At 34.8% G+C, this 12,566-nt stretch overlaps 2 pseudogenes across 2 annotated transcripts; both read left to right on the top strand.

Moving 5' to 3' along the window:
• The first annotated feature begins 221 nt into the window (after positions 1–221).
• LOC308658809 (olfactory receptor 6C6-like) lies at positions 222–1,181 on the top strand (annotated as a pseudogene). Its single transcript has one exon. The product of its transcript is annotated as an olfactory receptor 6C6-like (transcript).
• Positions 1,182–2,638: 1,457 nt separating this feature from the next.
• Positions 2,639–12,234, top strand: LOC308658250 (olfactory receptor 6C3-like; annotated as a pseudogene). Its single transcript has 3 exons — positions 2,639–2,689; positions 11,222–11,646; positions 11,788–12,234. The product of its transcript is annotated as an olfactory receptor 6C3-like (transcript).
• Positions 12,235–12,566: the final 332 nt, after the last annotated feature.

Here is a 12,566-nt window from a genome sequence, read left to right on the forward strand (position 1 = left end):
ACTCAGCTCTGGATAAGGGAAGGATCTCTCAGTGTTCTCATAAAGATGATGAATGAAGTGGGGATTATGTTCGTTGTGATGAAATCTAAGCTGATTTGAGAAATATTTGTGAATTGGTAAATTTTTGAAAATGGAGTATTACATAGATGAAAAGGAAGAACTATCTTCTTACTTGTGATATTAGATTTTATTTTCTATAAATTTGATAGGACAAAAGAGAAATGAAGAATCAATCCATGGAGATAGAGTTCATTTTACTTGGACTGACAAATGACCCTGTGCTACAAATTGTGATTTTCCTGTTTCTATTTTTCAGTTGTATCTTGAGCCTGATGGGAAACTTGATCATCATCCTCCTCACCCTGCTGGATCCCCACCTCAAGACTCCAATGTATTTCTTCCTCCGAAAATTTTCCTTCTTGGAAATTTCCTTCACAACAGTCTGCATTCCAAGGTTCCTGATAAGCATTCTAACTGGAGACAGAACAATTTCCTACAATTGTTGTGCAACTCAATTATTCTTTTTTTTTCCTAATAGGGATTACAGAGTCTTACCTCCTGGATGTCATGTCCTATGACCCCTATGTTGCCATCTGCAAACCTCTGCATTACCCAGTCATTACGAACAGCAGGGTTTGATACCAACTGGTGCTCAGCTCCTGGGCAGCTTCATTCTTAATCATCTTCCCCCCTTTGCTCCTGGGACTCAAATTGGATTTCTGTGCTTCCAAAGTGATTGATCACTTTCTGTGTGACATTTCCCCCATCCTGCAGATCTCTTGTACAGATACACATTTAATAGAATTGATGGCCTTTGTCTTAGCTGTGTTGCTGCTTGCCATCACATTGTTATTAGTGGTCCTCTCCTACACATTCATCATCAAAACCATTCTCAAATTCCCTTCTGTTCAACAAATAATTAAAGCCTTTTCCACCTGCTCCTCACACATGGTAGTTGTTTCTATTACTTATGGGAGCTGTATCTTTATGTATATGAAGCCATCAGCAAAAGAAAGGGTGACTTTAACTAAAGGTGTAGCTGTGCTCAATACCTCTGTTGCCCCTTTCCTTAACCCTTTCATTTACACCCTGAGGAACAGCAGGTGAAAGAAGCTCTCAAGGATATGCTCCAAAGGTTTTGTTCTTTTAAAAACAACAAGGCAGAGTTTAGACATAAATAACATTCTGTTGGAACATCAATGAGAAAATTCAGTATGGTTATCTATTACATTAGTTTGAATGTGTGCCATTTCTTCCCTTGAATATTTACATCTTTTTAGGCTTATTATGTCTTTATGTATCTCTGCTATTCTTTCTGAGTGGAACTTCTTATTCTGTAGGAATGAACTGCTTTCTTCAATCCAGAATATCAAATTCTATATTTACATAGAATTATCTATTCTCATAAAGGATAGATTTATATACCCAATGCTTTTTGAAAAGGAAACTTGTGACATACTTAATTAAATATTTGATACATGTGTTAATTGATAAGCATTACATATAATCTTAAGTATTTTGCATTACTAAAATTGACAAATACACAAAACATGATGATTTATTATGTAATGTGATTGATGTTGTGATAGAAAAATAGTAAATTTAAGTAATTTTAAAGTTCAAATAAATTTCCATGAAAAATCATCACTTAGAATGAATCTTGAAAGATGAATAAGGAAAATAAAAATTCAAGGGTGTTGCAATGAGAGCTACAACACATGAAAAAGATGGATATTTCATTGAAAAAGTTTCTTCTTTGGAATCATAATAATTACAATTAAGTTATTTGTAAACATAAATAAATGTCATTTGGAGTAAAAATAATTGAACACCAGGCTTACTTCATAGTCTCTGAACACTAAAGATGATACTAACCCATTAAAGAAAGTCAACCTACAATTCATTATATATAAATTTTTATGTTGGTTTGGAGAAATATTTATATATTTAAAGCATGTGTATAAAAACATTTCCATATGCCATTGAATCAGAGTATGCAATGATGATCTTTAGTAACTGTTCTGAATGCCTGTCATGCCTGTTCTGAAATTTTATATGAAAGAAACTACCCTGTTTGAATTACATGTCTGATTTCTTTTGTTCAACATAGCAAAGTTCACCCATGCTATTGCACGCATCCACAGCTTCTTCTTTATGCTGTTGTGATTTAGCAGCATGTCTCCTGTCCGTTCCATAGTTTTTCCTCCCTTACTCCAATACTGTGATATTTACTTTCTGAGGAATCTCTCCACAAAACTGAATCTTTTTTGGGGGGGGGGTGTAAAAAGTGAATAAATTGAATGTCAATTCCTGAAAATTATCCTTTCATATGTCGTTTTGAAATAAAATCTGTCAAAGGGGAATTAATAGGAATGGACTAGCTCCTCATGTCTTACTGATTTCATTCTTCAATTCCCATCTTCCAGACAGAGAAGCTTAAGATATTATCCCTTAAGGAAAAAAAAAAGAAAGATACTTTAGAGAAATACATTCCACATTTTGTTGCTCTCCTTATGACCGCCTTTAGCTAAAACTATACTTGAGTTATTTGTTTTTATAATTCAGTAGACTCCAAGATTCACCTTGCTTTTGAAGACCTGAGGGAGCCAAAAGCCAAAGTGTGAGTGTTGATGACAAAATGTCGAGGAAATTAATACTGAAAATTTCAGGTTGGAGCCATGCAGAAAAGGTATAGAAAATGTGAGTGGAAAATGGCAATGAAATTTAGTAATTTCTAGGAGAGTGCTTACGAAAACCTTAGCAGCAAAGTAGGTAATTCTCAAATACTTAATGAGAAGATACTCTGGTTGTTATGTTAACTCAGCAGCCTGACTACAACACCTCTGGAGAATAATAACCTTTGCTTCTCTTCCCACATCCAATTTTTGCACAACATCCTTTCATGGTTTTAATTTACCATTCTGAGAAGGAAACTCTGGGAAATGGCTTCTTAGTTGGTCCTCTACTGTTAGTGAACAATTAGGAAAGTCATGTGTGATGTTGACTCAGCATCCTATAATTCAATGAAGATTTAATGTCTAAAGCATGGTATCAGAGAGTGCAAAGCACTGCTTCTATCACTGTTCAAAGAGTGGCACATGCCTGTAATCCCAGTGGTTCAGGAGGCTGATGCAGGAGAATCTTGAGTTCAACACTAGCCTCAGCAAAAGCAAGGAACTAAGCAGCTCAGTGAGACTCTAAATAAAATACAAAATAGGGATGGGGATGTGGTTTAGTGGTCAAGTGCCCCTGAGTTCAATCTCATTACTCCTCCCTACCTGAAAAAAAGAGCAATATCAGTATTGTGGAAAGGTGGGGAGGGATGAGAAGTATTTTTTATCTTCTTACTCAATTTCCTCCCATAATATAGGGCTGTTTGAAGTTCCTGTCCATTACAAATGCTTAAGTCCATGAAATCTACTAATGTTGATGTCCTGGTTGGTAAGCTTGGTTTTATAGGGCAAAGTAGATAATTTCTGATGTAGTGAAGAATCAGGAAAAAAGAACAACCTACGTAAGAAAATATATTACTATTAAAGCAATTTAATTTTGCCAATCTAAAACAGTGTATGTTTTATGATCTCTGTATATCCCTGTAGAACAATATCTCTACTCCAAGTTCTTCTAGGACAAATACTTCTCAGTCATTCAATTACAATCCCTGGGGGGGGGGGGTGCTATGCTCATTCATTCTTTCATTTATTACTTCACCAAACAGTTATCTAAGAACTTGTATTGTACTAGACAAAATAGACATGCTCCTGGAAATTGAATAAATATAGTTTCATTGACAGTGGAGTGAGGTCTATAAAATAAAATGCATAGCACAAGAAATATATTCGGATACTAAAATATATGTACAGAATTCTAAGTATTTAGAGGGTCAAGAGTTTTTCTTTTCTTTTTTTTTTCCCCAGTAAATTTTCTTCTTCTTACTCTTTACTTAAAGAAACCAAAGTTCACTAACCATAAGGAATTTAAATTTTAACTATTAGAAAGTTAAAGATCCTCTCTAGTCAAGTAGGGCATTGTTAGAGATGATTAGGATAAATAGGGATAAGCAGGAATAATAGGAGGTCACAGGGACACAGTCACAGAAAGAGATAAAATCAGCTTTCTCTGGTAGACAGTATTTGCAGTCAGCTTTCTCTAGAGAATAGGCTGTCTGAATCCAATCAAAAGGGGGACTCAAAACCTACAAGGGCAGGAAAATGAAAGTCAACCCCACCCATTTACCACAGGGAATTCAGGACTTAAAAACATAAACCAATTGGTAAATATCCACATGCAAATTGAGCACTTCAAAAGGGCACTATCAACATACCACCATGGCTGTTCTCAATTAGTCTGCAGGCCTGACACCAACAGGAACTAAAGGAATATATGGACAGGACTCCCAGGGAACACAGGGAATGTTCTCACTCTGGAAATAGACCATTCAGTGCCTACACTGAATGTACTTTTGCTTTCAATAAAACTTTTATGTGGAGCTCAGGTTGTGGCTCAGAGGAAGAGCACTCATCTAGCATGTGTGAGGCACTGGGTTTGATCCTCAGCACCACATAAAAATAAAATAAAGGTATTGTGTCTACCTACAAATAAAAAAATTATGTATAAAAAACTTTTATGTGTACATCCCTTTTAGAGAGAGGGATCAGGCCATCACTAATCTTGCTTGATTAGGACACAGGAAAAAAGAGACCCCTGTGATACTGGAGCCAGAATTAGACAGGAAGTCAGTATAGATAGGTAAATTGAGTAGGGTCAGATCAAGGAGACCAATTTTGAGTGAGTCTGGGAACTTGGAGACTGTCCACTGAAGGATGAAATGTTAATTCCTTCGAGCCCTTCCTCCACCCTTATCAAGAATTTGCCTCTGCTCCAGCCTGTTCCCAGGGCAACCTGTCCCAGGAATTGCCCTGCCCTAAAGGGAGCCGTAAGGTTGTTAATGTGTCCTTGGCTGCTCCATCCTGCCCTTCCCTCTACAACCCACCTGATTCCCACCTTTTGGCCCTTCCACCAAGCATTTCCTGGGCCTAGTTAGGTATGCATCAAGGAGGAAGATAAGAGGAAGAGAGCTGGAGAAGAAAGGAAGCCTAGGACATATAAAAAGGGCAGAACACCTTGCATCTGGGGATACCAGGATATCAGCTATGGCCCACTTCTCCATCCCAGGAGAAGTCTATGTTACCCAAATTAAACAAACCCTGCTTTATATGATTGCCTTGGCATGCTTCTCCAATGTTCAAACTTCAACAGGTGAGGAAGCAGAACTCATCATTGATAACTGGCAGTATCAATACTCCTGGCCTTCCTATAACATTAGGACCAAGTGGATTTGGCGCTTCTTTTCTGTGCTCTATGGCATCATAAACTCTATATAGACATCTGTAATATTCTGTGTAGTGACACTTACAAATGAAATAGTTTACACTTACAAATGAATGAAATAAACCAACTGAATGCTGTTTTTAAATGATCTTCACAATTATCTTATTTTCTGGGGATCAAAATACCCAAATTGGGGCTGGGGATGTGGCTCAAGAGGTAGTGCGCTCGCCTGGCATGTGTGCGGCCCAGGTTCCACCCTCACCACCACATACAAACAAAGATGTTGTGTCCGCTGATAACTAAAAAATAAATATTAAAAAATTCTCTCTCTCTCTCTCTCTCTCTCTCTCTCTCTCTCTCTCTTTTAAAAAAATACCCAAATTGAACATTTCAGAAGAAATTTAAAATAGAACTCTAGGAATAGGTGGCTGGTACCCAAAATTTAGAAGTCTAAAAAGATTCTCAGAATCGTTCAATGATAATAAGAGTAATCACACTTTAAGAAATAAATAAAATTTTACAAATCTGAAGATTTAATGGGAACTTCTCAAATTACCATAGGGGCCCAAAACAGGGCACAGCTTTATCAGATTCTAAAGGTAGTCATAAAGAGGTGGAAGTATTAATCTTATTCACAAATAAACAAAGGAAGTGGATTGGGGAAATTATATGGTTCTATCATCTTCCTGAAGCCTAGCTAATGGATAAAATACTTGCACTAGGAAATATGTCTTATCTGGCTGGAAGCTGGATGAAACATTGAAGGTACAAATCCACAGCGGTGCTATCTGATAAGAGTGTGTGTTTTACACCCATGTCAGAATTATCTACCATTTATATGTGTGTGTGTATGTGTGTGTGTGTGTAAAACAGAAACTGAGATTGAGAGAAAGACTTTGTCTTTTATATTTGCTAATGGTTTTAATTGACACTCTCCTAATATGAAACAACATTAGATTTTTTGTTAATACAATTTTAGGAAATAGGTTAGATTATATGGGCAAAAAACTCATACTTATGCATCACGATAATTCAATTTATTCAATACATTTTAAACAGTTTATCAAGGTATACTACATAGTGAATCACTTATGTTTAAAGTTTAAATATTGCATATTATCTAAGAATTATATAAAGGTGAACAATTAACCTATCAAGATAATAAACATAGCCACTGCTGCCAAAAAATTTCTAATGCAACATTATAATCCCTTTTAACATGGCTCTCTCAGCATTCTTGCAGGATGGTTGATCCACTTTATGTGTTTATAGATTGTTTTCCACTTTCTAAAATATTTCATGAAGGAAATAATACAGTATTCATTTTAAGTAGGCTTCTCTCAGGCTAATTATTTTGATATTCATCCATACTGTTCCATACATAGATTGTTCACCAGCATTCCATTTTATCACTGTACCACAACTTATTCATTCATAACCTCTGTTGAGGGGCATTAGGGCTGTGTATTTTTGTTGGTTACAATAAATAAAACTGCTATGAACATTTCACTACAAAATGTTATGGGGTTATAAGCTTTCTTTTCCAGAGTAAATATTCAGGACTGTAATGGATTGGCTCTATGGTAGGTAAATGTTTGATTTTTTAAGAAAGTGCCAACTATTTTCTAAAATTATGATATAATTTTACATTACATCAGCAGAGTGTGAAGGTTTCAGAGGCTCCATATTCTTACCAACATTTGTTTTGGCAAATATATCTGTATATTTTTATCTTTAACCATTCTAAAGGGCATATAGTTGTACTTCATTGTAATTATGATTTCATTCTCCATAGGCTAGTGATGCTGATCATCTTTTAAAGCTTATCTAACATTTGTATAATTCCTTTGATGAAATCACAGCTTAAATATGTGCCTATTTTAATTTTTATCATTATTTCTATTTTTGCATTCTTTATGTATTGTATTCAAGTTCTTTTTCAGATATGCAATTTTTATGTGTTTTTTACCTTATGTCTTGTATTCCCATTCACAAAACAATGTGTTTTGAAGAGCATAATATTGATTACTCCAATTTATCAATTATTTTTCTTTATGACTCATGGTTCAATCTTTCCAGTTTATTGTCATTTGGACTTTATTTATATAGCTATGACTTTTTTGAGTTGAGTTTAATATGTGATATGAGTTATGGATCTTGTGGAAAACTATTTTTTTCAAATATCATTTTTGAAGACACCCACAGAGAACAAAATTTTTTAGGTTGTATTAACTCTAATCCATACACACTAGATTTTATTTCTTGTGGAAAGCATTTCAAACCTACATAATGTTACAATATATAAAGCCCCTCTATTCTTGATTGTCTTTCAACTAGTAGGTTTTATCTGAACATGTATGAGGAGATCTTGTTTGACCAGGACGCAAGAAAAGACCACTGACTCCAATTAAAATCAAATTAAAGCAAGCTCATTATTTCGACCGGCTGGGCTGCCTTTCCCTCCCAAAACGGCGGGAACAAGACAGCAGCCCCACCTTTCCTGCAGCCCAGCTTTATAGCCCAGAAAGTTACACCAAGGGGGGGGGGTGTTACAGATAACAGAACTCTGACGAGCATCACACGAATGGTAGTTTATATTTTTTGCTGGCCCCAACATCAGAATTTATGAGGATCATTAGAGCCTCAGAGAGAGTCGTTGTCTGGCCAGGGAAGGCCAAGATTTGTGAGTTGTCACTAAGGTTTCAGAGAGGGCTGCTATCTGGTCAGAGAGCCAGGCATGGGTGAGTTCAAGGCACAGGCAAGCATTCCAAGCAGGTTCAGAATTTGCAGTAATTTACAGTAAAGCTGAAATTATCTTTTCATGGCTTTGTGGCGAGATGGCTCCCGATTTTAAGAAAAGATCAGGTTGGGTCTATCAATCTAATTTAAAACTACCTGTGGCATCACCAAAGGTAGAGCTACAGACTTAGTCTACTCTTTCTTTTTAATATACTTTAAATTATTTTATTAATATATTTTAATTAGATATATACAACAACAGAATGCATTTTGATTCATTGTACACAATTATAGCACAGCTTTTCATTTCTCTGGTTGTACATGACGTAGCATCACACCATATGTGTACTCACACAAATACTGAGGGTAATGATGATCATCTCATTCTATCATCTTTCTTGACACCATACCCACTCCCCACCCACCGATGTCCTTTGCCCAATCAAAGTTCCTCCATTTTCCCCATGCCCCCCATTATGTATTAGCATCATTTATCAGAAAGAACTTTTGGCCTTTAGTTTTTTAAGATTGGCTAACTTCACTTAGCATGATATTCTCTAACTCCGTCTATTTACCTGCAAATGCTATAATTTTATTCTCTTTTAATGCTGAGTAATATTCCATTGTGTATATATACTACAGTTTCTTTGTCCATTCATTTATTGAAGGGCATCTAGGTTGCTTCCACAGTTTAGCTATTGTGAATTGAGCTGCTGTAACTATTGATGTGGCTGTGTTCATATAGTACACTGATTTTAAGTCCTTTGGGTTTAGACCAAATAGTGGGATAGCTGGGTCAAATGGAGGTTTCATTGCAAGTTTTCCAAGGAATCTCCATACTGCTTTTATTGTATTTTATTTTTTTATTCCTTTATGTGGTGCTGAGGATCCAGCCCAGTGCCTCACATATGATAGGCAAGCACTCTATCACTCAACTACAACCCCAGCCCCATTCTTCTGATTTTTAAAGACTTTAAAATGCGTTCTTTAGACATTCATTCTGCTCTATGTTGGCATAGATACATAAATGAATACAATAGGGGTACCATCCTCTGTGGAGTTGCTCAGTCCTGAATTTAGCCAATCCCCAAGGAATTGAGAATTTATTATCTCCTGAGTGTGGCCTAAATCCATATGCAAATTAGGAAAATTGGGTATAGCCCAAAGGAAAGTAGGTTGATTGTACCAGCTGGCTAGAACTCTTGCTCTATGGCTTGACTTTCAGCAAAGGTAAATCATTACACCACTACATCTTTGAATTTATCTCTGCTGGAATGCTTCTGTTCTTCAATCTAGCTTCTCAGGGGCTTACATAGTGTATAGAGGGTAAAGTTGTATTATTTTGTGTGGTACTCTATCTTATCCTGAGAGCTTTGAAATGTTTCACCTTACAGTATCTCAAAGCAGTAATCCATTGAAATTTAAATAAAGAACTTTAAGATTTGTAGGATTAGATTTTAGAGTTCAGGTCAGAGCAATATTTCTGTTGGTGTGGAAACATTAATGATATAAAAGAGAAATTTATTTTTACTTATAACTGAGGCTGATAAATCTTACATGATATTCAGCCTGTACTTTCTCTATGTGAGAGGTTTTTATGTAACAAACAGAGGGAAGGATGAGCAAAATGAAACAAACAAACAAACAAAAAACCCCCTCCTGAAGAATGTTATAAATGCATTACATTTTAGATTTTAATAAATCAAGAAAAATTTGGATTATGTCTTTGGCATCATCAGACATATCAAAAAGCATGTTCCATATTTTTTAATAAATTGATTTTTTTCTCTCATACAAAAACCTGTTTTGTTGGAATAAATATCAAGGATGCCCAAATTACCAATTTTACACAAATATAACTGTAATTATACATTTTAATGGGGTTTCAACCATTGTTTGAATCACATTAATATTCTCTATCTTTGAGTTGCTAGTTTTGCTAATATAGCCATGACAAAAATATGCAAATTCCCAATGGAAAAGAATGTTTATTTTCAGAAAAAAAAACACACAGTATCAGCATTAATACTTATCATCTCTGAGTCATCCTGTTCATCCTATAGAGAGAAAGTAAGACAACAGTATAGTTGAGAACTTAACACAGACATGATTCTGACTGCTAGGGAGGCAGAGAACAGGTCTGACAGAAGTCACATAGATTATATTGTAGAACCTTTGATTTCTACAAAGTAAATCCTAGAGAAAATGTTATTTATTCTGATTGCTTAGTCTTGAGAAGGAAAAACAATGCCATATTTTGGCATCATAAAACCCTTTATGATTTCTGTCTTGTCCTCAGGCAAGTTGAAGAGTAAAAGGACAAAGTGAATATAATAAAAATTTAAAACTCAGTTGTTAATTTAAATAATTGGCAGAAAATGATATAAATGCATGAGAATGTTGTAGATCTATCTATCTATCTAAAATTGAGCTCTACCTCATTCAACTGATTTTTCTGGCCTCTGTTTTTCTTCCAATAAATTTAGAACTTTTGTTTACAACCAAGATGACTCTAGTCCTATAGTGCTGTGATTGAAACTCATTTATTCTCATGGCTATATATATATATATATATATATATATATATATATATATATATATAATCATAACAACTAATTAATTTTAGTGATTGAGATTAGGTCATCAATTCCCACCAATCAATTTTCAAAGTTTGTAAATGACATCAAAATTAAACTAAAAATTAGATAATTCAGTATTAAAAGTATATAATCTTGGAAGCTGAAAGACAGTATCTTAAATGTCAAACTACAGATGTACTTGATAAATATTATTGTAGAAATCTGTAATTCAAAGGTATTCTGCACATGCAGAAATTTTGAAAATACTTCAAAGTTTGATATAAATTTATTGATAAGAGGACTTAAAACTTATCTGTGATCCATGTTTGATTTCAAATGGAGAGGTATGTTTTTCGCTTTAATAGGAATGAATGATGTTGCAAAAGTTCTTATTAAAAAATTATAGATATATTAATATTAAATTTTAATTTTCAATACTTCAACATCAAAATTTTCTATATATTTGTTTTGTTTTTCAAAATAGACTTTGTTGGAAGAAAAAAATATGAATGAGAAACCATACAATGATTATAATTTATACTCTTAGGTATATCAGTTAACCCAGAGTTTAGGTCATAATTTTTATCATTTTATTCATAACTTATTTATCAAGCATCCCTGGAAACCTAACCATCATCATTTTCACTTTGCTGGACTCACATCTAAAGACCCTTATGTATTTGTTCCTCTGGAATTTTTCCTTTATGAAAATTGCATTCACCAGTGTTTCCACCCAGAGTTTTAGGATCCATAATTAGTAAATTCAAGACCATTTCCGATAAAAACTGTTTAGCTCAATTATATTTCTTCATCTCCATGGGTGTGTCTGAATTTTCCATCTAACTGCTATGTCTTATGATCACCGTGTCACCATCTGCAAGCCACTGCATTACACCATCATCATGAATAAGAAAGTCTGCTCCCTTCTTATCTTTGGTTCATGGCAGAATTTCTGACCATTTTCCCACTACTCATTCTTATCTTCAGGTTAGATTCTGTGCTTCCAACATCATCAATCACTTCTCTCTCTTTTTTTTTTTTTTACAACTAGAAAATATTTTTATTTTTATTTTTTTTATTGGTTGTTCACAACATTACAAAGCTCTTGACATATCATATTACATACATTAGATTGAAGTGGGTTATGAACCCCCAATTTTACCCCAAATGCTCTTGTGACTACTTCCCCATCCTGGAACTCTTGTGCACAGATACATGGCTTTTAGAGCAAATTGGCTTTTACTTTGCCTTTGTTACTCTTCTCTTCACGTTGGTGTTAGTGATTCTGTCCTACATATGCATCATTAGCACCATTCTGAGAATCCCATCTGCTGGTCAGAGGAAAAAGGCTTTCTCCACTTGTTCCTCTCACATGATTGTCATCTCCTTCTCTTATGGAAGCTGTATATTCATGTATGTCAAGCCTTCAGCAAAAGAAAGAGCATCACTGACAAAAGGAGTAGCTCTCCTCAACACTACTATTTCTCCCACGTTGAAACCTTTTATTTACACTTTGAGGAACCAGCAAGCAAAACAAAGCTTCAAAGACTTGGTTCATAAGGTAGTATTTTACAGAAGCAAATGAGTGTATGTATTGACCTGAATGAGTGTCATGATGAAGATTCAACCAGGGAAATGAAAGTTTATTTCTCTTCTATCCTTATATATCCAGAGCACAGCTACCTGCAGTGCGGAGCTCCTTGGCTTCAGATTTCTTTTTAACCTGCAAGTGACTATGTTGTGTCTCCCTTTAAAGCTATCTGCAGGTTCCATGTAATCATTGATTTACAATCCTGAGTAGAAAACCAGTGGTTATAGAACTTAAATCACTTTACTAGTTATTCTTATATAAAAATACTTTACACTCCATTGATATTTTAATAATCTTAAAGTGCTCTTCTATGTCACTAATATAGT

The sequence above is a fragment of the Spermophilus citellus genome (assembly GCF_964194105.1).
Source record: "Spermophilus citellus genome assembly, chromosome: 10".
NCBI classification, from domain to species: Eukaryota; Metazoa; Chordata; class Mammalia; order Rodentia; family Sciuridae; genus Spermophilus; species Spermophilus citellus.